A 27,439-nucleotide genomic window follows, 5' to 3' on the forward strand; every position below is an offset into this window, starting at 1 on the left:
GGACGTCAGGTATTTTCAAATTATGTCAAAAACCGAAAAACGTCAAAAATGAAGATATGAGGTTTTCTTCTCCGACTGCAGTGATATAGAGGTAGGCGATGTTATCCTATATAGGAGCACTTTGTAGTTCTACAGTTACAGACTGTAGTCCGGTTCTCTGCAGACTTTGTTACCCTGTTCTTCAGTGGTCAGGACCCCCAGGGGACCCTGAGAGAGAAGGTACTATTTGGGTGGTGGATCATTCTCAGCACTGCAGTGATACTAACATGGTGGTGGCAGTATTAGTGGATGATAATGCTGGTTCGAGTGGATCAAACACAGGACATGGACTACAGCCTGTAATTGTAGAACCACCAGGTGCACCTGTATGGTCAGTGGAGCTGATAAAATGGAGTGTAGATACAGGGGGTGCACTTAATGATGTGGCTGATAAGTTTGTAATATCACAGTATCTAGGGTTTAAAATAGCATCAATTTTAGAGATGGGCACGGATACAACCATGGGCATTAATATGGAGTTGCCCCCCTTTGTAGCTATAACAGTCCTGGGAAACTTTCCACAAGAGACATTCAAACAAAAGAGCATTTGTGAGGTGTGATGGTCTGACTTTGGTTGGGAGGGCCTGGTTCAAAGTCCAGTTCATCCCAAAGGTGTTCAGTGGGGTTGGGGTCAGGGTTCTGTGTGGGTCGCTGGAGACTGTATGTATGTGTAATGTGTATGAATAGCAATATGTATGAAGCCCAAAATGTGTTTTTTTTTTTTTTTTTTTTTTTTTATCCGTCCACAAGAAAGGATTCCATCTGTGGAGGCACCAGCTACATTTCCCTCAGCTGTCTGTGCAAATTACCAATGTTAAAATGCATTTTTTTAAAAATGTGCAGTTTTTATTTCCCAACAACCTCGCCTAAGAAAAATCTGTAATTTTGTACCAAATAACTCTTGCCTGTCTGCCTGTTGCGCTTTACATGGTCTGTAAATTTTATGAAGAATGGACCAAAAGAAATGGCCCAAAATGACTGAAATGAAAAGAAACTCGTTCCACTGACTTGCATTAAAAGTAAAGGATGTTTTTTCCTTCTCCTGTAAAGTTACCATTCTGGAGATACAAGGTTTTGTTCCGACAACAGCCATATATTCGCAGCATTTCTGTTGTCAGCAAAAAAATTATCTTCTAAAGTTGAATAGGAAAATTTCCGTAAAAATACATAAAATAGCCTACATCAACATTTTGAAGCATTTTTTGGTAAGAAATTCTTTGGGTGGAAATTTTTTTTTTTGTTAGAAATGGACAGTATTTTAGAAATTTGTTAAATGGGTAAAGACTAAGCCCTGTTTTAATAACCACGTTTACATGCAGCCTAATAATCCTTTAATAATCTGACTAATAGCCCAATCGGAATAGTCTAGTCTGGAATACAGTTTCCGTTTGATTGAACGAGGTGGGTAACCCTGTAAATAATCCATTAAATAGAAGAATAATATCCGTGTAAACGTCTGTATCCGATTAAATTCCCTATCGGAAAGTTTAAGTACTTTCTGCATGTGCATCACGTCACAGTGAGAGTTTATACCGTTCAACACGGCGGAGCAGAAAGTGGTCTGCAGAGGAGATGAAGTTCATGCTCTGATCTTTAAAAGACGGCGGTGGGACGGACGTCCAGCTTATGTGTCTCAGAACACGACGTCTTCTTCTCGGCCTTCTTTAATAAGGACATGTGAAGGACGTTTTCCTGAGTCTGACAAGCAGTTAAAAACACAAGCACTGCTCACTGCTGCTCATCTCACTCTGACTGGACTCACGTGATGCTCGCTGTCATAGTAACATCTACACTAAGTGGTTCTTTGCACATGCGTGTCATTTTGGATTGGATTACTTTTGTGCGTGTAAACAGATTTTCCATCAGATTGTTGAGGAGACCAAGCATAAACACCTCAGTCTTAATCTACACTCACCAGCCACTTTATTAGGCACAGTTCAGTTGCTTGTTAACACAAATAGCTAATCAGCCAATCACACGGCCGCAACTCACTGCATTTAGGCATGTAGAGGTGGTCAGGACGACTTGCTGAAGTGCAGACCGAGCATCAGAACGGGGAAGAAAGGGGATTTAAGGGACTTTGAACGTGGCGTGGTTGTTGGTGCCAGACGGGCTGGTCTGAGTATTTCAGAAACGGCTGATCTACTGGGATTTTCACACACAACCATCTCTAGGGTTTACAGAGAACGGTCCGAAAAAGAGGAAATATCCAGTGAGCGGTCAGTTGTGTGGATGAAAATGCCTTGTTGATGTGAGAGGTCAGAGGAGAACGGGCAGACTGGTTCCAGATGATAGAAAGGCAACAGGAACTCAAATAACCAACCAAAATCTCTGAGGAACGTTTCCAACACCTTGTTGAATGTGTGCCACGAAGAATTAAGGCAGTTCTGAAGGCAAAAGGGGGTCCAACCTTACTGTACCTAATAAAGTGGCTGGTGAGTGTATGTCAGTGTGGGTACAACATTTGTTTTGGATGTTAATGTATCTATTTCACAGTTCAGTTTTATTTCTATAAACAGATGAACAAAGTGCAAACTTCATATAACAAAACCACTTCCTTTCAGAATAGTAGTTTACAGTATAATGCTATTTGTTATTTTGCGGTTACTTAGCATGGAAGTCTTTAAATAATATCGTATTGTGAGTATTGCTTTCAGTATTGCTTGTTAGATACTTTATATCTCACACACAAAACCTGGACCCGAAAAAGTCCAGGCTGATTAGCCACAATTAGGGAAACTGTACGTTTTGTCTATTATTAGTCTGGTATTCCTTTATTCCTCTTATTATCCAGGGTGTGTTTTGGTTTGAATTCACCCTGAATATATGTGACCAAATCGTAAGGCAAATTATTCAGTAACTGCAATAAATAAATCTCAATTTATATTTATTTATTTTTTTGTAAAAGCTCCTCAAATTAACAGAACGTGTTTTATGATCTACACATATTGTTATACCCTTACAATTTACTGCTGAAAGCCAAAAATCTCAGAGGCTCTTTTGTATTATTTTATAAGCAATATTTTTTTTACAGAGCAGATCAGTGAAGAAACGCCGTCTGTTTATAGTTTATAGTGAAGATTTGTGGGTCGACTTTCAGTAGAAAAACAAACTCCGTTCAGCTTCTTTTAAAGGGTTTAAACTTTCTTTCCAGTCAAATAGATGGTGATGTAGACAGTTACGAATGACTGTAGCTTATGAAATATGAAAGTTATGAAGTGCTTGGGACCACCGGTGGTCTTAAGGAGCTGAAAAGATTAAACAGGTCAATAGAGAACACAAGACGACAACGGAGGCTTAAAAAAGGAGAGAAGTTAAAAAAAGAAAAGTAGTACAAGGCTAGATATCAGAGGTTGTGGTAAACATAATCAGGTCCTCTGTGATTTTATTACGCCAGTGGAAACAGCTTAAGTCAACATTTCTGTTGGATCCGAAAAGATTGGTGTTGAAATGGGTAGCACTTTCAAAATGACTCTAAGATTTCTGTTGAAACTGTCTCGGCAGTAATGTCTTCCAGATTTGCTCTGACTCAGCGGCGTCGGGGGTATTGTGCCTCGGGTTTTAGAGTGGAGTTTTTATACTTAGTGTACTTTTTACCACACTTTTTCAGTGTTATAACATATCCCAGACCTTCATGTTCATAATGGCTTATATTTCACTTGCAGGCTGCAGTAAAGACATGTACCACAGCATATTCAATGTTATGAGTTTTGTATGTACGTTTATACACGGAGTTGCCAGTTTATTAGGCACGGACACCTTGCACCTACAATCACTGGCCATTTAATCAGAAACGGCTATGATATATTGGGGTTTGCATGCCTATTCATTTTAACCAAAAGCATTAAATTTTAATTTAAAAGCAGTTGATTAGTTGTCATTACCTTATAAAAAAAAAAAAAACACACACACCAGAAAAGCGAGTATTCCAGATGTCCATCAAACCACAATCACCAAAATCACCACCCCTCTCAGCATCTCACCTCCCAAACTGGCACTCTGTCCGATGCCAAATGAACGATTACTTATCAAGTTAAAAAAGCCTTTAAGAGTGAGCTATAGGTCTAATCACTGGGCCAGGAAACCGTCACAATATCCATCCATCCATCCATTTTCTAAGCCGCTTCTTAGGGTCGCGGGGGGGTGCTGGAGCCTATCCCAGCAGTCTCCCGTTTTAAAAAGTTATTCCTGAATTGTGTTTGAAACTGAAGGTACCAGGAAAATGATAGATCCTACTTTGTTTTTTTGCCAACCAGAAGTGTGAATTGGCTGTTTTGCATATCAGCCAAATGGCCCTTTCCTATCCAGTCTGGCGTGCGAGCCTATATTTCAATGCGGCCATGACTTACTATATTGAGGCTGTGAGTTGCTGTATTGAAGCCACAAGGTGTTATATTGACACCATGAATTACTATATTAAGGCCACAAGTTACTAAATTGAGGCTATGAGTTATTGTATTAAGCCCTGACTTACTATATTAATGCCTGAAGTTACTATATTGACAATCTGAGATACAATATTGAGGCCATGACTTACTGTAATGAGGCCACAAGTTGCTAAATTGATGCCATGAGATAGTATATTGAGGCCATGAAGTACTAAATTGATGTCATAGTATACTGTATTGAGGCCATGAGTTGCTATATTGATGCCACCAGGAATTTCATTCAGGCCACAAATTACTATATTGATGCCATGAGTTACTGCACTGAGGTCGCGAGGAACTGTACTGAGGTCACGATTTACTAATTTGAGGCTATGAGTAACTATTTTGAGGCCACAAGTTACTAAATTGAGGTTAGGAGTTACAATGTTAAGGCCACATTTTACTATATTGAAGCTATGAGTTACAATATTGAGGCTATGAGTTACTATATTAAGCCACAATTAACTATTTTTAGGGCACAAATTACTACATTGAGACAACGATTTATGAGAAATTTAATGTGTGGCCTCAATATAGTAATTTGTGGCCATGCATTATTATTAATCATTTCACTTTAGGGGCTCAGTACAATGCAAAGAATGGCATGTGTGAGTGAATTTAATTATGTTTTTAATCATGAATCTGTGCGCTATACAGCTCCTCTACTTTCTCTTAGTCTAATAATTCTGATGGACTACTTGCCGCTGCTGTTCTCACTGCAGGCTTGTTGTGAGTGGTTCCGTTACAGTTTTCCCTTCACTTGATGAGGTTGGTGTAGTGTAATGGCTAACACCTCTGCCTTCTAAGCTGTAGACTGGGGTCAGTCCCCCACCCTGGGCAAGTACCCTACACTATACCATTCCTTGGGCAAGACTCCTAACACTACCTTCGCCTGCCAGTGTAAAATGATCAAATTGGAAGTTGCTCTGGATAACAGTGACTGCTAAAGGCTGTAAAGCTAAATGAAGAAGGGATTGTCTGAGAGTCAAGTTATTTTTCAAGCTGTTATTTATCGATAAATTGATAAGGAGTCCCAGGCCTTCTGAAAAGTGTACCTGTGTGGTAGAATAAAAAAACCTAAAATGATATACATATATATAAAAATAAGTATAGCTACAAGGTAAGTGAACCTAATAAACCAGCAACTCTGTGTATTTGTAGTTTCTTTGCTGTCTGAGTTCTGGATGAGAACCTTCTATTCCAGACTCTGTTGGGGTCTGGATGACCCACATGTGATTCATCTCTTGGCCACTCTCAATGATCTTTGGCCTTGCCCTGGAGTGGCGACGGTGGAGTCTTTGTGTTTATCCACTACGGACAGATATGTCTTGGGCTTGAGCTTTGCAGATCAGCCAGAGACGTGGCCATCAAAGAGCTGGACAAACAGACAGTCCTAGAGTGCCCAGCTGGACCAACATGCCTCAGTCCATCATCCACAGCCATCAAAGACCTGGAGAAAGAGAAAAGAGAGAGAGAGACGGGGCGTAGCAAGGGCAAAGGGTGAAATCTAACTATCATTTCTCACCATCAGTCACGATTGGTACGAAGTGCAACCTCCATACAGTAAAAGATCTCTGTGTGCTCAGCATTTCACTGGTGACCTCGTGACTTGCTTCCTGCTCTTTTTGCCTACATGAACATCTGGTGGCTAGACATTCACGGCAGTTCAGACCAGATCTCAGTGGAGGATCAGAGCGTGCCGTCACAGCTTTCTTTACGCGGTTTCTCTTTTCACGCCCTGTGGTTTCAGGCACTTCTGTTCCTCAATTGGGTAGGTAAACATCACTATGCAGTGTAATTGTGTCAAAAGGGGATCATATTCCAGCACTAAAAGGGATGCTATGTGTCATATTTAAGCAGTAGAACATGAGAGGGAGGTTATCACAAAATAACATCATTAAAGCCATGATGCTGTTCGTGATGGCACACTCCCTCGAGTGTTCTACTGCTTTAATACAACAGTTGAATAAATAAAGTAAGAAATTAATAAACTGGGCCGTGAATGCGGCGTTTGTTTTAATGTTTGCAGCTCCTTCAGCCAAACGATAGCTCCTTAACAAGCAGCTTGTTGCTACGTCGGAGTAACGAGTTCCGCCCACTCGCTGCACAGCCGGAAGTTTGTTCTCCAGCTCCTTGCCCTAAATTCCCACACTGTCATTTCCCCAGAGCAGCTTTTCAGTCAGCAGCTGTGATAGAAAAACAGCTAAACAACCTGGAATCAGCCAGAAATGACCTTACAGCCTGTTTAGTTTGGCGAATGGTGTTGGGTTAATTTCTGGCTGATTCCAGGTTGTTTAGTTGTTCTTTTGTCACAGCTGTTGACCGAAAAGCTGCTCAGTGGTGACGGCAGTTTGGGAATTTAGTGTTGTCTCATCTTCGGAGTCGGACCAAATCAGCTGTCGGTCAGATGTGATCTTAAGTGTCCATTTTCTGTTTGTGGCAAAGTAAGAAATAAAAACGTTCAAATGGCTTGAGCGTCTCCTACAGCTGTCAAAGTCGTTGCTTAGCAACGGTGCCTCAGCGGAGTGATGCAACGTTTATGAAAAACATGTTAGAACGCTTCTCAACCAATCAGCTTGTTTGCAAGTTTGGAAACATCTACTTATGTACTGTTTTCTTTTTTTTTTGTATATTTTATGTATTTTTATATCAAAACAGTGCAGTGACATGGGATTACCTCCAGCAGGGCTGTAGGTCAACCCTATTTCGTCACAGTGTATTGACTTAAACGCATTCACGAAGACAGTGAGATACTTTTACTGTGGTTCATAGAGTGCATGGTACAGATTAACCCTTTTCCAACTCTAAATTTCACTTTAATTTTAAGTTAATCTTTTTTATCTTACAGCAAAAGTACCACAGAAGTTCTACAAAATAAGGGTGAACTTCATTATTTATATTTGTATTAGAAAATAATTTCCAGCATTTTACTGTAGGTCTTTAGATGCAGTGCCCAGGGGTGCGATGTGCCCAGCAAATTGTCAAGAAAGTCATTTTGTAAGTGGTTTGATGTGAAACGCTTCATTCTAGATAGCCAGAATTGTTCGCAGTGGTGGTGATAGGAACCAGATGTCCAACCCCTTTACAGAAAGTTAATATATACACAGTTATGAATGCACTTCCTGCTCCCTGGGACATAGTTTACAATTATTTTTTTGATAAGCCGTTGGTCTAAAAACTATTTTTGAAAAGATATTCATGGAGGAGAGGAACATGTACACTAAGTCAAAGTGGTTCTTAAAGCGAGTTTATTTTTTCAGATTTACCACCATTTTCCTATTATTGACATTACAAACAGAAGGTTCATTCGTTTTGTATAGCAAATAAAATGGCTGTGTTTATGTTGTAGACATTGCAGCCCCTTGTTCCTATCAGCACCCCATTAGTGAAATCAGAGTCAGTACATTTCTCTACAGTGAACCATTTCATCAGGTCACTCTGAATGACTGTTTAAATCCCAACAGTTGTATTACGTGGAAATTGTGAAAAATTAATGGAATTCTCTATTGATTATAGGCAGATCTTAAGTGTTTTTTTTTTCTTCCAGGCCACTACAGCTGTTGATGATAAGAGCAAATCTCTGTGTAACAGTTTGAGCCAGTTCATTTATTCATTACCATCAGAAAGCCAAAGCCAAGGGTGTTTGTAACAATATACACAAACATATCTGTAGCATTTTAAAGGAATTTGAGAAGGAGCCCAGGCAGTGGGGACCTTTGAAACATCAACTTTGGCCATCGTTGGTTGGTGTGCGACCGATTTATAGTGATCTCTTCACGAATTGCAAGGATCATTTACATGTGGAAATTCTACATGCAGCTCTTTTAGCGAGTCACTGTTATGATCACAGTCATCATGTTTATCATGGGTTTGTATTGATGAAGTGTGTTATGGTGCTCCTGGAGTTCTTATGGTGCGAGGCATCCTCGGATAGTTCCTCGCAGCTGGCCTTGGATGGGAGCAAAAGCAATAAACAGGTTCTGAGAGATGGGGGGAATTTAAAAGGACGAGTCTACTACCTTTATGCCTGGGCAGATCTGTCTTTGGCCCAGATTTTTGGACACGAGTTCTCTTTGTAGCTCAGGAACAAAGTCTGAGGCGTATAGCCTTGCCTTCCTCTGGCCTGAAGGCTCAAGTGTTTTGTGGATCTTGGAGGTCATGTAATTCTTTCAGCACAAGGTTGTCTGATTTTTTTTTTTTTATTTGACTGAATCCTATGATGGGAAGCTGGTGGGATTATTAAAGGAGTTACGCTTTCAGGATGCCGCCCAAGTCTTGTCCTCTGTCATCGGTGTCGGGGTGTGATGTCTTCTATCCATCTCGGTGCTAACCTCTAAACCTGCCACTGTCAGGGATGGGAATAGGATCTGCTGAATTTTCTCTGGAGTGGCCCAGTTTTCTGCCTTGCCCATCTAGAAAGATTAGAATACTTTGGAGACATCCTTGCTGATATATTGCGACCCAGGCTCCACAGCAGTTGTGATTCTAAGTTGGTACGAGTGATTTAGATCAAATACATCAACGCTGAGATTGAGGAAGGAATCCTGTTTACCACTCTCAGCCAAGAAGACACTGCACATTCCAGCCCCTGGAATTGTGGGAAACTGAGCATGCAAGTATCGCCCGGGTCCAGCTCCCTCTGACATGCAACCAGACTCTCTTTCTTTCTTGAGGAAAATGTGTTCAAATGAAGCATCTTCTTTTGAGACACCATCGGCATTATTCCGAGGTTTCAGGAGTGGTAAAATACACAGAACTATCAGGTCTTACCGTGTGAGGAGCATGGTGAGGTACCCATATTCCCTCGGTAACCTTAAAAGTCCCTGAAGGCCTGCTCCCAGTCGTGATCTCCCAACAACAGGGCCTTCTGAAAGGCTGCTATTATAATGATGAATGGGCAGCACTGGGAGAGGTTTGCGTTAGTGTAGCAGATTAGCTGTTGTTTTTCTAGCATTAGCGGTGAGTCCTCGGCCAGCGTCTGTCCTAGAGATCTCAGGAATCCGACACTGCTTCTGTCCAACGTATAATCTGATCATTTCAACTCTGCTGACCCCTCGATCCAGAGCTCCTTTCTGAAAAGCCTGCCTTCAGTGTTAGTCTGTGTTCACCAGGACGTCCTGTTTATAAGTGATTTCCTTCCAGTCATAATAAAGCACTTTTGTTCTGTTGAGGACGGCAGCGTGAAGCCGAGCCTGTATCAGAATTCAACCTCAGGTCATTCAGAGCTATTAAATAATTTAAACCGCAGTCATTCGTAGGCTTATGCTTTTATTGTTATTACGTTGTTCAAGGACTTTGACGGGAACGACCAGAGATTCCAAACCACACTTTTTAACCCTTTAGGTGCGGTGCCACTAGAGGCCAGCGAGCTGTCCAAGGGCAGTCGAGATAACCCATACAAAACCATGTCCGAGACAACTGTGCCGTTGGTGTCGTCGACAAGAGAGTTGCCAGCCCTCCTCTGCAATGTCTGCCTGTTTGGCTTGGAGATGGATGCATGTTGACGTCCATGGCCAAAGCAAATCCCATAAAAGTATATTAGCGAAACAAGAAAGATCTCATCTTCAGTATTTGAAAAGCATGCCACATGTGCCGGCGACCCTGCCAAATCCATCCAGGCAGCATGTGAAACATCCAGCCAGCTCAAAGTGTGAAACCAGCTCTCGGCCTACTGTGGCCTGCCAGCCTGAATTCAGTCCTGAATATGAAAGAGAGCCTTGGCCCCGAGAACCGACCTGACAGCGTTATTTGATGTTCCGCTTAAATCTCCCCCTGAATTACAGTAATATTACCCTGGAGCCTGCTTCAGACCACATTAGACTCGCCAAGCACTCCATAGGTGTGACCATGAATCAGTATCGCAAGCAATCAGAGCGGCCCATTTTGCTGTAGCTGTGCTGCAGCGTTTCAGATGGTAAACTCTTAATTCAGAACACGCGGGGCACTGGGTTTCATCATCTCTGAAGCAGCGTGAGCTTTATTAATGCAGACTCTGAGACTTGTGGGAATATTAGTGTTATAGCATGTTGTCTTGCTGATGTGAACAGTGAGGCATAATTTAGCACAAAGAAAACAATGTTGAGGTCTTGTCGTAATCCTCAACGAACCGCAGAGCTGTAATAGAAGGTTTCGGGAGAAACGTCACCAGAAAGATGTGCACACATTTTGGCAGCGCAAGTGCCATTTTGTGGCATCCATTCTATGTGTTCATCGATGTTCTTTAAGTGCTGTATCAAGGAATAAAGGACAGGCTGTCAGGATAGTCATCAAAATTGCAGATTTTATGTCTGACCGTACCTGTACAAACTCTCGTCTGATAGGAGTGCAGGTTAATAGTTTAACAACCTGAAAACCAATGCTGGAATTGTGGTTAACTAGCCATAACGTTATCATATATAATAACTATAATAAGAATGCTAACAATTTGCAGTCCAGTAAATAAACTTTAATAAATAAGTCCTGAAACAAAGTAAATGTTCAGCTTCTAGTTTGGCTCTTTTGTCCTGATTAATGAATATGTAAAAAACGTTTTTAAATGTTGCAGTTTAAACGAGCTTAACTGCAATGTCCAATGTATTCCTCCACTTAAAATAACTAAAAAAAAAAAATTATCTACAAATTCATAGGTCCTCTGTTGTCACTTCTAAATACACAATACATTCTACTTTTAACAAGATAAACGAAAATCCTGAATGTCATTTGTAATGCGTGAGTCTATTAAACTAAAGCTGAATATACTACACTGATATTATTGGATAATAAGCTTTATCTCAAATTGTGTGTATGTGGAAATGAATATCTAATATTTCTCTTTTTACCTTTTACATGTGGGACCTTCTAGGTGGATATACTTCAAAAACATTTCTGAAATAAATACAGAATAATTTAGAAACAACCGGCGAGCATGTGTTTCGCCAGCCGCTGTATTACATGATGTAATTAAATGATCAACCAATACAAAGACTAAAAGCTAAAAAACTTAGGGAAAGAATGTCCGGTATACTGGCCCTCTGGAAGGAGGAGGTTAAATAATCTGCGACCTTTCCTGAAAGATGTAAAAGGCCTAAAACTGCTGCAGTGATGAAGTGCTCTTCTAGTGTTTTTCACCTGTACTTAATAATTTACTTTATACTGACAGCCAGATAGTCATTAAATCTTGAAAGTAGCGACTCCACCTATTAGTACATAGAAAAGTTCTGTGTAAGTGTGATTCGTCATATAAATAGCCCTTACATGCTAATTTCTCTATTAGCTTTGACGTCATGTTAGGGCCAGAGCCGGTTTATGAGGAGCCTGGCCACTTCCTATTCCTCTCGTTATATCAAAAACAAGACGGCTAAACAGCAGAGGGCGCCAGCGAGTGAGTCCTCAATGAATGGGAGTGAATGGAGCTCAGCGGTTAAAAACGAAAAATGTTAAAATAGTTTCTAATCACTCGCTCAGAATGTTTCTTTAATTTTAGAAAGTAGAAGGATGCATTTCACTAAAATTAAAAATGAAGAAAACTAACCGATACATTTCGTTTTTCTACAGCAAACGGGTTTTGGACAGCAGAAGGCGGGCTTCACTGCTAGAGCGTGACGATTGATTAAACTATGATTTTGCTCAGATGCTCCATATCAACCCATTCATTTTGGACTCACTCAGGAGCGCCCTCTAGCACCCCTTTGAGCAAACCAGAAGACATTGCAGAGCGGAAATTCTCTTCTCTACAAGTTCACTGTTAGTCCCAAGCTGGTGGTGTTTTATGTTCATATTTGGTGGCAGATCAAGTAAAAATGCAGCCATTTCAAGCTTGAAACAGCCTTATTTTTATACTTTTGAAGCCTGTTAGCCTGTTAGAGCTAACTGCCTGTTCTGAAGAGAGCAGAAAAAAAGTACAGCTACAGAGAATATAAAATGTATGACACTTAATCAAAATATGTGGACACCTGACCATAGCACCTACATGATGCTGTGCTTGCTGTGCGTCCCATTTGAAAGGCATGTGCATTAATATGAAGTTGCCTATAACCACCTCCACTCATCTGGGAAGCTTTCTACAAGGTTTTGGAGTGAGTCTGTGGGAATTTATGCCAGTTCAGTCAAAAGAGCATTTATTAGGTCAGGCACTGATGTTGGACGAGAAGGTCTGGCTTGAAGTTGACATTTTAATTCATCCCAAAGGTGTTCAATGGGGTTCAGGTCAGGACTCTATGCAGGCCATCTGATTTCCTCCATACCAAACAGGGGCATAGTCATGTGGGAACAAGTAAGGGTCTTCCCCAAACTGTCGCCACAAAGTTGAAAGCATGTAATTGTCTAAAATGTCTTTGTAACGTTAACATTACCTTTCCAGATCATCATCCCTCCTCTGCCAAACTTTACTGATGATGCTATGTAGAGTCCAGAGTTTAATGCTGGTGTGCTTTACACCACTCCAGCTGATGCTTGACATCACGCACAGTGATCTGATGCTTTAGGAGGCAGTTTGGGGCTCTGTAGTGAGGAATGCAACAGAATATTTTTTCTCTTACCATTTCCTCTCTTTGCCTTTTCATGGTCTACTGCTTTGTGTCTGAGCTCTTTTTGCTCCTAGCTACTTCCATTTCACATTAATAGCACTCGCAGTTGTCTAGGGCAGATCTAGCAGGGCAGAAATTTCACAAACTGACTTGTGGTAAAAGTGGCATCCTATGACAGTGCCACGTTTAAAGTCACTGAGCTCTTGAGTATGACTTGTACTACTGTGAAAGTTTGTCTGTGGAGACTGCACGGCTATACACTTGTTAGCAATGAATGTGACTGCAACTCCTGAACTCAGTAATTAAGAGGGGTGTCCACATACATTTGGCCACTTTGTATACATAATCCACAGATGATGGTCACAGTTACAGGTTGTTGTGTATACAGTGGAGTTAATAGCCTTGCAAAGTGTTACAATTTAACAGAATCCCACTTAGATCACAATTTTTATCACTAGCAAACTCGCTAGCAAAAAAGTAACCAATGCAATCATATACATAACATTTACAAATTCATATTGTGAGTAACACAATACAATATAATTTCTAAAATCACCTCCCTCTGCTGAGGTCAGTGAATGCTTTGCTTGGCAGAATGGAAGCGCATCTTCTTGACACCATCTACTGTCACATAGAAAACGCTACATTAAGCTAAATAAGCAGTGCCTCATAATTTGCTGTTCTTAGAGTAGGATAGGTTTGTGTAGAAGTCACACCTGTTGGGCTGGTGTTCTAAAGCTTTCTCCGAGCCTTGCTGAAAGAGCAGAAAAAGCAGCTGAAGTCATTTGTTTTTGCTTCTCCACAAGGAATGCCTTCAGGAAGCAAGTGGTTTGAGAGGGAGGTGGAGGGAAGACGGGGGTTTGTTGAGTGAGCAGCAGAAAAGCATTCGAATAAAACAAACGAGACTAAACATTTAGACACTGTCTGAGTACACACACTCTGTCGCGCGTGGGATCAGGGATAGAGAGGGTGTTGTTGGGGTGACACAGCGCATCCACCCCTCGGATGTCTTCCTAGACCCCCGCATAGCCAAGACCTTTGGCTCTAATGAGGTGTGTTCGTTTGGAAGTGATGGCCATGTTGTGGCCATTGGCGTGTGCAGTTTGCTCATTCTTTTCAAGAGGATTTTGCTTTGTGTGTTGTTTTGGGCAATTGCTACAAAACTGCTTAATGAATTTTCCTATCAGACTAAACATTTCGAACGCTGGCCTTTTGACTGTATACAGTCTAGTTTTCGGCCGCTGAGGGTGGCGGAAAGAGCAAGATCGTTGTCGTATCTTGCAGGGCATCTAGTTCTGTTGAGGCCCTTTTAAGGATGGGAATGTTGTTGATATCACCATAGTTGTGGGTGAGCATTATCCGATGTTGGTGGTATCTAAACAAGACTTCCTGTGAACAGTTTTTAAATGAATTCTGTGGCTTTTGTGAATGTCGCAGGCGGCTTGTACTTGGCTGCTCTGGAATGGAAAAGGACACGGCATGTGTAACCTCTTGAGGTTTCAAGCCATTGAGAATGCTTGGACTCTAATTTGCTTGGCTTTATAGGTATTTCTGAATATAAAAATTCATCTCATTCCTCGAACAGAGATACCAACAGAGCAGATGGCTAGCCACAGTTGGTGGTCCACCACTAGCTTGTCCCTTTCAACCCTAAGATCTGTAGTGTTTGTTTTGGTGTCGGACATAAAATGTTTCATAGTGGTTTGACTCTGAGATCTCCAGCACAGCATCATGGCTGACCAAGGATTACTTGGAGTTCACCTAAAAAGAGCCTAGTAAACAGATCTATTATATGCTGTGTTGAGACTTGGGAAGCCTTTGGCATTGATGTTTGGAGGTTTTCACAGCAGATACCATGTAGTCCAGGGGTGCACAACTCTGGTCCTGGAGGGCCGCTGTCCAGTATCGTTTGGAGGTTTCCCTGCTCAAATACACCCACTTAACCTGGCAGTTAACAGATGAGTATAATCATGTGTGTTCAAGCAGGTAAATCGCCAAAGTGTGCTAGACACTAGCCCTCCAGAACCCTGGAGTCATGCACCCCTGATGTAGTCGGTTCAGTTATCATCAGAATTTTTGGTGTCTGAAATTGGGCATTCAACAGTTTTCTTAACAGACGCAAAAGCCTGGTACTCTATAAGACTCCCTCACAGTATGCTAGGAGCACTGATAGTATAAGGAGAATAGCTAAAGGCAGTTGAGAGCACAACGTGAGGGGGGTTGGCTGGGGTTCTTGCCTCACTCTGAGGTGTTTTGACACTGCAGGGGAACTCTCTTGTCTCTGCAGTAGCCCCTCTCCAATGCTCACCCTGCTGTGTAGGTCTCACAGCTGATAGATGAGAGGTAGGGCAGTGTATACACTGGCAAGGGACCTCTGCGAATATTTGTCCAACATGTGTCTGAAATATTTGTGGAGTTGAGACGCTCAAGCACTGTCTGAGATGCTCATGGCTTTGGTATTCTAAAATAAACCTCCAGGATAAGACCCGGGAGCGGGGCGTACCACCGAGTCAGGCAACAGGGGTGCCAGGCACTGATAGAACTCCTCTAGGATGAACCTTCTGGATTTTGCACTCTCACCTATTTCATCACTTTTTTCAGTTGATTGACGTGGGATTTGCGAGAGCATTATCAGGTTTATCTTTATTTTTTTGACCCACAGTGTCCCAGTCTTTAGGTTTGCACATGGATATTGGAATGCTGATATAGGAACAGGCCTTGATAGAAGTGCATGTGATGTCAAGGTACATATGCTGTATATTCATTAGACAGCAACTAGAATTTGTGTATAAATGTGGGTGTCCTATGTACTGAATTACTTTGAAAATAAGCTATATAATTTGACCAGGGGCCAATACTACTACTGCATATTAAACGTGGACACAAGAAAGAAAAAAAAGTAATGAATCAACATTGAAACCCATTTCTGAAATGGTGTAGCAGTTTGTTGATGTTTCTTTAAATCAAAATCTTTTATATCGATCAGGCCTAACATTATGACCACCTCATTGTTTCGACGCTCATTGTCCATTTTATCAGCTCCACTTACTGTATAGCTGCACTTTGTAGTTCTACAGTTACAGACTGTAGTCCATCTGTTTCTCTGATACTCTGTTAGCGCCCTTTTACCCTGTTCTTCAGTGGTCAGGGCACATGGACACAGAGGAGGTACTGTTTGGGTGGTGGATCATTCTCAGCACTGCAGTCACACTGACATTAAAATTGGTGGTGTGTTGGTGTGTGTTGTGCTGGTACGAGTGGATCAGACACAGCAGTGCTGCTGGAGTTTTTAAACACTGTCCACTCACTGTCCACTCTATTAGACACTCCTACCTTGTCAATCCACCTTGTAGATGTAAAATCAGAGATGACCGCTCATCTGCTGCTGCACAGTTTGTGTTGGTCATACTCTGGTCCTTCATCAGTGGTCACAGGACGCTGTTGGCTGGATATTTTTGGTTGGTGGACTATTCTCAGTCCAGCAGTGACACTGAGGTGTTTAAAAACTCCAGCAGCACTGCTGTGTCTGATCCACTCAGACCAGCGCAACGCACACTAACACACCACCACATCGTCAGTGTTACTGCAGTGCTGAGAATGACCCACCACCCAAATAGTACCTGCTCTGTGAGGGTCCATGGTGTCCTGACCCCTAAAGAACAGGGTAACAGAGTATCAGAGAAACAGATGGACTACAGTCTGTAACTGTAGAACTACAAAGTTGCAGCTACACAGTAAGTGGAGCTGATAAAATGGACAATGCTGTTTCCCATCATGTCTTTCGAGTCTTACAGCCACGTCTAGCTCAAACATGCTAGCACTGCTAATAATGAAAGCTAACTAGTCCAGGCATTTATTTTCCTTTATTTTTTTATGTTTCCTTTTATATTTAAGAACATTTAACAGCGTCTTTATGGCTGTCTGATGTTCCTGACTACATGTGTGTGATTTCAGGCTGCGAGCGAGTTCCTGTGTTAACCCCCCGACAAATACTGTGAGCTGTGCCAGGAAAAACGTGCTGTGCTCAGAAGTGAAAAAGAGCAAACCCCTCCCCCCCCTCCCCCCATCAGACAGTCAGTAAATACGCACCCCAGCTTTTCTGCCGTTCAAATATTCCCTCCCAGAGCCTGCGGCTCAGACGACAAGTGCTGCCAGCATCCATCTAAGCTGTATCGCCTGTCTGTTCTTTTAGTTGATACCTGTCATTTTTTTGTAATTATGTGACTCATCCGCACTTTTCATTGTCCTCAAAGACGCATGAGTGAGATTTTTTTCATGATGTATTTGTAAAAATTGTGTCCTGTAAAGACGAGCATACAATAAACACATTCCTCAACACACATGAGCAGTGTTCTACATTCATAGTTTACAACAGGTGCAGTGTGGTGTCTTCACCTTACAGCAGGACTTTAAAGTAGTGACACTCAAGGTCTACATTAATTCTGCCTTTTTGTTCATGCTTTCCTTTGAGTGAAATGTAAAAGAAGAACAAGTTAACACGAGTTAACACAATCAGATTTGTTATTGATTGAAAACAGCCTGTGGTGCGGTGGGTAGCGCTGTTGCTTCACAGCAAGAAGGGCCTGGTTTCAATTCCCCGGCCGGGTGACCAGGGTCCTTTCTGTTTGGAGTTTGCATGTTCTCCGGTTTCCTCCTACAGTCCAAAGACATGCAGTCAGAGGCCAATTGGACATGTTAATTTGTCCCTAGGTGTGAATGTGTATGTCTGTCTGCGATGGACTGGTGACCTGTCCAGGATGTATCCTGCCTTCTGCCCAATGACAGCTGGGATAGGTCAAGCAACCCCACGTGACCCTGAGGGAGAAATGTTTTAGAAAATGTGTGTGAGAAAACAGCCCTTTCAATTGGCCAAAACAGAGCAATAATGAATGAATACATAAAACAGTTAACATAACACAAGTCTTATTTATTGAATTGCATTACTTTTAAAAGTATATTTATACAAATGTATTTTTATTAGTGCAGCATTTGTGTAAATGAAAAGCATGACACATTATTATTACTATTTATACATTTTTACAATGCTTATATAGGCACAGTGTCACACGGCATCATATTCTGTGGTCTACAGAATTAGCGTGGCAGCTGGGGAGCCAAGTGTCAGGGAACTAATTTGGTAATGGTAACTCAAACACGTTTTGATTGACGCCGGTTATTTTCCTGAACTAATGCTGCGTTTGAGTTCTTAGTAGGTTTTGCGCACCAGAAGGTTACTTGGTAAAGTATGACTTTAATCCTGCTGTTCTTTGTCTATTAAAAAGGACCTATTGGTCCTATAGAAGCACATCGGGTGAAAGGTTACATTACAGTGATGTCTGATAAACTCGTATCAACTGAAATCCCGAGTTTCCCACTTGTAAATTCGACTTTGTCAGCTGACAGTCAAAAAATGCATATCCACCACTCATACATATCTTAAGCTGTAGCTACTCTAGGCCAGTCTTTTTAAAGGCATTATGCTGTAATGTTGATGGTTACTGTCAATACTCCAATGAGCTAAAACATTATGGCCTAGTAGTGTTCTACATGCCTCCAAATGAGCTCCGAGCTGCTAAAGCATGGACTTAACAAGATCACTGACGGTGTCCTGTGGTATCTGGCACCAAGATGTTACCAGTAGATCCTTTAATTCGGGAGTGCACAACTCCGGTCCTAGAGGGCTGGTGTCCAGCACAGTTTGGTGGTTTAACTGCTCCAACACACCTGGCTACACTACACTGTTAATTGCCAGTTTTAGTGGGTGTATTTGATTAGGGAAACCTGGGAAACTGTGCTGGACACTGGGCCTCCAGAACCCTGCTTTAATTCCTGAAAGTTGTGAGGTACCTTTGCTACAGATCAGACTTGTTCCAGTACGCAGATGCACAATTGGATTGAACTCTGGAGGTCAGGACAACACCTTCAATTCTTTGTCATGTTCTTCAGTTGTGCTAGAAGAGGGCACTGCTTTCAGGAATACCATTGCCATGAAACACGTCAATTTGACATCCACATGAACGCCTGGACCCATGGTTTCCCTGAGCATGATGCTCCCTCGACTGGCTTGTCTTGTTCCCACAGTGCCAATACTTACCCAGGTAAATGGCACACTTGTAACTGCCCATCCTCATGATGTAAAATTGCACTGGTCTGACCAGATGAGCTTCTTCCATTGCTCCAAAGTCAGGTTCCATCACTTGCATGTCCATTGCAGGCTCTTTCAGGGGTTAGCAATGAATCTCTGACTGGTCTGCGGCTACACAGCCAATTACATGGCAGGGCCCAAAACAATCATTAAAAATTTCCTTGGCTTGACACAGTAGCCCTTCTGTCACTTTGGACCAGACAGGATAGACCTCATTGCCTTGATGAGTGCATCACTGAGCCTTTGGCATCCAGGCTTCTTCCATTGCAGTTGTCTGGCTGTAGAGATTTAGCCCTTTTCAAAGTCGCTCAAGTCTTCACACCTTCACATCTCTTCTCCTGCGTCCAATACGTCAACTACAAGAATCGACTGTTTTCTTACCATCTATATATCCCAGACCTTGACATGTGCTGTTGTGACAATGTATCACATTTGCTACATCTGCGATTATGATCATGTCTATCATAATGTTTTAGGTCATCTGTATATAATGGAAGACAACAAAGTAGGACAAGTTAACTATCTGATGATAAACACTTGAGATCAGTGAACTGTTATCCACTAATACAACCAAGCTTTTGGCCAGATACTGATTTACACCTAGTACTTTCTATTAAGGCACAACCAGAAATTCCTGATCTGGTGCGATTCATAGGGTTGTACAGAGATATTCACTCGAAAGAGGCCCCAAATATTCTGTAATAACTCTCGGTAGGATGAAGCAATCTAAATGAAACAGTGTGCAATGTGCTCCTCAGTATATGGAGCTTCGAACAAGCCAGGATGCCCCTGCACCAGACAGCTGTCACAATGTTTAACCTGTTTGCAACTTGTAGCTACACACCCTGGTATCCGTTCATGTGTCTGGTAGAAAACAGAGATGAATCTCACTGTGCTATAAATTCATTAGCAAACTGAAAAAGTTTGAATTAATCAACTGTTCAAGGTTCTTACACACAGGGACACTGTAAGCACTGCTCGTATCCATGAATAGAGGTTCAGAACTGCATCCAACAGCTGAAATTGCTGACTAGAGTGCAAATATACTGCTAGCCTTGGACTGTAACAAAATGCAACCCTTGCTAAAATAAATTTGCTCACTTTTACCCAAACCAGAATATCTCTTCAGCATCATGAATGAGGGGTCATAAGAATTCTCAATTTTTAATGTAATCAATATTGGAAGGATACATTCCAGCCCACATTTGCTGAGATTCCTTAGATGGATGTAAGAGAATGTGGTTTTTGTTTGGGGAAGAAAGTGGGTGTGTGTTTTGATGTTAAATTACCCGTACATTCACATGAAGTGTTAGCGTGTGAGGAAGGAGGCCTTGCCCATGTTTGCTACAAATACTGAAACTGAATATTTTTTGTATCAACAGTAGGCACCCTTCACCGGTCGGCGCCATTCCATCGAAGCAGCGAAAACAGATATTAATCTCCGAAACGCTATTAGACAGCAATTAACCATCAATATGAGTGATGCCTTGAAAATAACGGATGATTGAGAGCTCGTTATTTTGGCGGCCTCTTATTCTCAACACAATCAGTTCTCATGATCCTGTGCATTATGATGGCTCGGTGACCACTGCAGAGCTTGATTCAGGACTTTCACAGTTCAGACTGCAGTTAAACCCACTACAGTAAAAGCAGAGTTGCTCTAAACCTTTAATCAGGCCTCAAATGTTGGTCTGAACCTGAATACAGCCCAATTTCTCTGTCTGAATCCAGCCTGTGTCCGAAACTAACCGGAGCTTAAGAAAATTCTGTCTAAAACTGACCTATACTGGTCCATCATCTTCCATTGTGCCAGATAAAACATGATGTTTGTAGTAATAGCACTGTTAAAAATGCGGATCTGGGTAAAATCAGTTAGAAGTGGGAGGCAGGCTGTGAGAACTCAATGACATATTTGGGACAAAACACCCAAACTTGAGTAAGCAATCTGATCCAATCAAGTTTATGCGTCAATCAGTATTGCCCAATCAACTGCATCTACCCCTGGAAACAATATCAGCACAAGAACTGTGCACTGGGAGCTTCATAAAATGGGTTTCCATGGCCAAGCAGCTGCACAGAAGCCTAAGAACACTATGCATAATGCCAGGCATTGACTTGAGTGGTGTAAAGCACCCCAACACTGGACTCTGGAGCAGTGGAAATGTGTTCTCTGGAATAAATCATACCTTCCTATCTGGAAGGTTTGATAGACAAACCTGGGTTTGGTGGATGCCAGGTTAACGCTACCTACCAGAATGTATCGTGCCAGCAGTAGAGTTTGGTGGAGGAGGGATAATGGGCTGGGGTTGTATTTCAGGGTTTGGGCCCGTTAGTTCCAGTGAGAAGTAATGTTAATGCTACAGCAAACAAAGACACTTCAGACAATTTTACGTGTCAAACTTTTTGTCAACAATTTGGGCCCCTGTGCACAAAGCAAGCTCACTGTTGGCTGAGTTTGGTATGGAGGAACTCAAGTGGCCTGCACTGACCCCTGACCTCAACCCCACTGAACACCTTTGGGGTGGACTGGAACATCAGTTGTGTGCCAGGCCTTCTTGTCCAACACCTATGCCTGACCTCGCAAATGCTCTTTTGACTGAATGGAAACAAATTCCTACATTCACAAAGCTTCCCAGAAGCATGGAGGCTGTTATAGCCACAACGGGGAACTCCATATTAATGCCCATGGTTTTGGAATGGGCTCATTCCTTTGTGATGGTCAGATGTCCACATGCTTATCCCAGTTAAATTCTTGAAATTGCAAGAAGGCTTATCTTTGCATAGTGTTCTGGAGTTTGGTAGCCTAAAATGCTTAAGTTGACCTTAGTAGGCAGCATATGCTCAGCTTTTGACATAATTTAAAAATACCTGTTGTTCTTTACCATGTACATTCATTTCGTGAAGAATGGACCAAAAGAAATGGCACACAATGACTTTGAAGAAAATCTGTTTCCCTTGACTTACAATAAAAGTAAAGTAGCTTTTTTCTTTTTCCTGTAAAGTTAACACTTCGGAGGTTTTCTTTCGACAGCAGCAATTTGAGGCTTTTAAATGCTTAGTCACTCACTAGCAGTTAAGCTTGTGACAGAAGTTTACATTCAGGCATTTGGCAGTCGCTGTTATCCAGACCAACTGACAGTTTTGCTACAGAGGGAGGCGAATGTAGCATTGGGAGTCTTGGGAGGACACTTATTGGTTTAGGATGACGTGCTTGCCAGTGAATCAAACCCTGTGTGGAAGGTAGCAGTTTCACCCACTATGCTGTGCCAGCTTGCAAAATTTCAGTAGTGAACACCAATCAGAGAAGGATTCTTTGCATTAACTACATATTACCCTCTAAATACTCCACTAAACTGTCATCATTAGCACATGAGGCCTTGCTGCCCCTACACAGAATTAGTTAGTCACATGGGTCGCTCTCTCTCTTTTTCAGTTCTAGTTTAGTTTTGTTAAACTACTTTGTTAAAGTCCTACTTAAAACCTGTCAGTTTTAACACAGCCTCAAATAATATACATTTCATTACAAATCCCTGCTGGAAAACATAACAGCAAGCATTTATGCTGGTCTATGCTGGTTTGATTCTGGTTTAGCTGGTCACCCCATCATGGCCATGCTGGTTGACCAGCATACCAGCATAAAAGCACAATATATGCTGGTTTTGGTGGTGACCGGCATATCAGCTTCCATTGGTGCTGACCAGCTTACCTGCATCCAAAACGCAACAAATGCTGGTTTGGCTGGTGACCAGCCATGCTCATCTATGCTGTTCTTCTAGCAGGGAAATACCTTCAGTCTGAAGGACAAAACTGAAGTGCTACTCTCAGCAAATGCTGTGTTAAAGAAAAGAGGCAAAGCAGCCTGGAATGGTAGGATAGTCTGTAGTTTATATAGCAAGCAAGCCCTGTCCAACCCCCATCACCTAACACGATGGTAGCCAGCGCAGGTTTATGTTCGCCTCTGTTGGTAAGCTGTATCACTCAGCACAGGGGTCTCGTGGACCCTCTCTTGTAACATGGAACAAAGATTTTACCAAAATATAATATTTTTAAAATCTAGTTGTATAAATATCAGGATTTATAGGTGAGTCAGGTATAATAGAGTTAGTATCGGATACTCGGTATTGGCTGATACTAAAGGATCAGGTGGTATTGGTGCATCTCTACTTATGTCACTTGCAACTCAGTGACTTGTTCCCACCCCTTGTTTCAGCCGTAGCACCAGAGCAGTTCATCTTTCCTCGCTGATAAAACGTCTATTAACGCAAATTGCAAATGACAATGCTGCTCAACATCTGTAGTTCTGTTTCCTGCCTTTTTCCAACATCTGCAATACCCAGTTTTTTCAGAGGACGTGATACAGAGGATATCTAGAGGTGTCCATCCCTTCAGAGTCTCACTGTATATCCACATTTGGCTCTGCAGTAACAGAAATGGAGAAAACAAACAGTCCAGCCAGGAACCCATCGCTCCTGCCACATCCAGATGGTCTGTGCGACAGCAGACAGGATAAAAAGTGGGGAGTTCTTTGGGAGACGTGAACCTCGCCATTCCCTTTTTGCTTAGTGTGTGCCTACCTTGTCTGCCGATTTGGTATGAAGCGTGTTGGGATGTTTGGCCCGACAGCCGTCGGATGATCAGACAGTGAGTCAGCGGCCTTTCGGCTGTGCGGGAGCTCTGGACCCAACACCTTCACATCTTCTTCTGATTCAAAAGGAGGAGACGCTCCAGTCATAACAGTCCACCGTTGCAGTCTCTCCCAGACCGCAGTGCAACAGGATACCCAGCATGCAGGCCAGCCAAGTAAATACATGGCCATTTACGGGGAGAGAAGTCTCCCTGAATGCCATGGTAGTCCTCCATAAATCATGCAATTATCACAAAAGGGACCGATTCCCAGGATGTTTGCCATAAATTACGTCCCGAGACTTCAAACAGACCAGGAAAATGGCACTCTGGAATACTGGACGTTTTTTTTTTTCTTTTCCTGTAAGGCAGTAAGGCCTGCCTGCTGTGGTTTAACTTGGGAGTATTCCATCGTACAGACACATGTCCTACATACTGCAGATTTGGATTATTGTGCTATTACTTTACAGCAAAATCAGTCATTTGAACACTTGATTGAAATGTAAACAGAACTGAACACCAAACAAATTCCCCTTATTATGTCTTTGCTAATCTTTTGTAATACAACATTTGACAAAGCATAAGGGAACACTTTACTTGAAGAGTACCAACATGGATATGACTCCAGAATTAGCTCAAATTGCAGTCCCACAGTAAAATGGATAAATAAGAATGAATTAATTAAGAATTAAATTGAGCATTCAGACCTGTATGTTATGATCTATTTAAGCATGAGGCATTAATTGAGGTAGTAAGAATCTAAATATACCCAAATGATCACTTTATAGAGTACCTTCTGTTGGGAGGTGTCTGTCTCAAACCCTAATCCCCAAATTTTTGGTAGAAAATAATGTTTTTAAAGTTTTTTTAAAGATATTTTAATTTATTTTAAAGTGAAGCTCACATATTTCGATTTAGAGAATTAACATAACTCTCATCCCACATTTTCATGTCACTACCAAAGGTTTTAGTCTGTTGGGCGGAGCCTTATTTTAGCCACACCCCTGCATGTTAGAGAAGGAAGTGATGCTGCATCCCGGGCCCTCATGGCCACATGGTGAGCAGTTAGATCCCATTGTCTTGAGTGAAAAAAATGTGTTCCAAAATCTGAAAATCAGGGTGCAACATTAAGAATTGCCACTACCAAAACACATTTTATTTTCTCTTAAGCATATTTTTTAGTGTTTTAATGAAAACTGTGTGGATATCTGTTCAAAGCTGTGTTTGCTGGTCATTTTTAAGTTCTGCTAAAAATGAGCTGAAATGATCGCCACCGAAACAGTCACTACTGAACCATTCGGTAAAGTTTCACATATCATATTCACAAAGTTCAATAATTTATTTGGATAAAATAAACAGAATTTGTGCAAAAGAACGATCCATCCCTTACACCAATACAAAATCGTTTATTTCCTAAAACGTCACATAAGCTATTCACAAAGACTTGGGCATCGCTTTTAAGCACATTATTCAGTGCTTATGCATGTGTTATGATGTCTCGTAGGTAGTCTTCAAATAAAGTGTTACCAAATAATGTTTCTGAAGGTCTGGACTACATAGACCTGACCTTTCATAGAGGCTTGGGAATCTTGCAAGTAAGCTTGTGGGTTTTTTTTACTGGGCGGCTTCCCCAGGAACAGACTTCACTGCCAAAGAAGCAATGCTCTCTTTTCCCACCACTCCCTTATTCTTGCCTCCATTTTTCAGCATCAGTAAAATATATACGTTTTCTCTGGGGACCCCCCCCAATGTGAGATCTTAGGTTCTTACGAACATGGCTGACTCAGATTATGGCCAGGTTCCTTGTTTGTTCTGATGAATGCCTCCTTCAAAAATACCACAGATGTAACTGACGTTGCTGTGCCCGACTTTTTAAAATCAAGTTAGCCAGAGGTTGTGGGGGTGGGGGGGGTTGCTAAATAGTACAGGTCCACTCTTGCTGCCGAGCTGTCATGAATGAAAAAGACAGAAAATGTAGCGACCTTCCGAGTTCGCCTTCACGTTAAATGCAGGAAATGTTGTTTATTTGTTGAGGCATCTGTGTAATTTTCTGTTAAAAATATGTTAAAAATGGTACTTAATAGGATTTTTGACTGGAAATGAAATACATGACACTCGCCCAACAAACGCTGCCCACTGTGCGGTCATTTGTGGGTGCCAGTGCCGTCCTTACCTCCGTCTAGAAAAGATGTAGAAACACTTTATCTTTTGTCTGTTTTTCTCCACTGTTTTCATTGTCATTTGCGACCCACCCTCAGCAAGGAAAGTGAACAAACACATGAATGGCTTGAAAGCTGGAAGACTTATGTGCTGGAGGTACATCGGCCGCTAAGCTTGTTAAAATTGGAAGAAAAATGATTGGTTCATGTAAAATCATTTTGAGGGGAGTTTACAATGTTCCCAGGGTTCTATGTTCCAAGGATTCTGTGCTCCCAGCATTCTATGTCCAGAAGCCACTATGTTCCCAGGGTTCTGTATTCCCAGGGCCCTGTGTTCCAGGGCTATATGTTCCCAGGGACCCATGTATGAGGGCTCTGCTTTCCCAGGGTTCTATGTTCCCAGGGCACTATGTTCCAGGGCTCTTTTTTCCCCAAGGTTCTGTATTTCCAGGGACATGTCACTTTATACATTACCAGTATCTACCACTTTCTACCTTGTACTCATGACCTCGTACTCATTCCTCTTCATCTTCAGCTTCCTGGTCATCTTTGCCAGGTTTGCCATTCTCCCTTTGAAATGCCTTGGAAATTCTTTTGTATCCTTATCCTGATCGATACCTTTCAAAAGTAAGATCCTGTACATGCTTTGTCAGCTCTTTGTGAACCATGGCTTTTGCCGTAGGATGCGAACAAGAAGGTATAAGGAAATTGCTTTATTTGGGGTGAATCATAGTGACTTTAGGTGATGGTAGTTGAACAGTAGTTTCTAATTAGCCTGAGTTTGAATGAGAGTGGCTGATTCTGAATACAGCCACATCCCCAATTTGTCTTTGGTCCATTGTTTTACGAATGGGCCCCTATGTGGTGCTTTAGGATTCCTGGATGATGTCACTGTTAAACCAAGTCAGCTCAATGTCTATAATGGCATCAGATACGGAGGCTCTTTAGTTGACCTTTTTAAAACCCCCTCTGTGGCTTTTAAAGCTTATAAGTGGCGAAAACGCAAACAGTCCTGCAGTGTTGGTGTCCGTAGCGTGAACGAGTGAGTCAGTGAAAGGAATGTCGTCCTACACAAATCCGCATTTCAGCGAGACAGAAGGCCTGATTGACTTTTAATTGAGCCGCTCCGTGTTCTCGGCCTCGGCTACGGCTTCTAGCTGCTTTCGCGTGTTATGCTATGACATCATACTCACACTGTGACTCGGTTCTCGCCATGGTGCTTTAATGATGTCCCTCCCGCCCGCTGAAAACATGCACACATGCTTTCCCTTTCCGTCTGAACAGAGCTCACATTCACCTCACTCCGGTTCAGGCTGCAGCCACAGTTCTCCAGTGTAACGCTCCAGTGAGGGCCCGTTTGTGCTTCATATTCTGTGTTATGTTATTCTGATTTTTTCCTGTTTTCGGTCGTGAACTATGCACCGCTCTTGCTTCATAAACAGTGGAGGAAAATGGCAGCTTGGCACAGACGAGGGGTCAACAAAACCCAGCTTCTCCAAGAACACTGCCGGGGCTGTGCAGTGAGCAGCCTGAGAGCGCTTT

The 27,439-nt window shown here is 42.0% G+C and overlaps 1 protein-coding gene across 2 annotated transcripts in view; it reads left to right on the forward strand.

Annotated features, from left to right (window-relative positions):
• The window catches only part of si:dkeyp-34c12.1 (uncharacterized protein LOC570187 homolog), a 36,202-nt gene extending 18,920 nt beyond the window's left edge, over positions 1 to 17,282 (forward strand). For both annotated transcript variants that reach the window (XM_017713200.2, XM_017713201.2), the window contains one exon: positions 16,925 to 17,282. The gene's annotated coding sequence lies outside the window, so the exon portion shown is untranslated. The remainder of the gene's footprint in view (positions 1 to 16,924) is intronic.
• Positions 17,283 to 27,439: the final 10,157 nt, after the last annotated feature.

This window comes from Pygocentrus nattereri, chromosome 25 (assembly GCF_015220715.1).
Source record: "Pygocentrus nattereri isolate fPygNat1 chromosome 25, fPygNat1.pri, whole genome shotgun sequence".
Classification (NCBI taxonomy): Eukaryota; Metazoa; Chordata; class Actinopteri; order Characiformes; family Serrasalmidae; genus Pygocentrus; species Pygocentrus nattereri.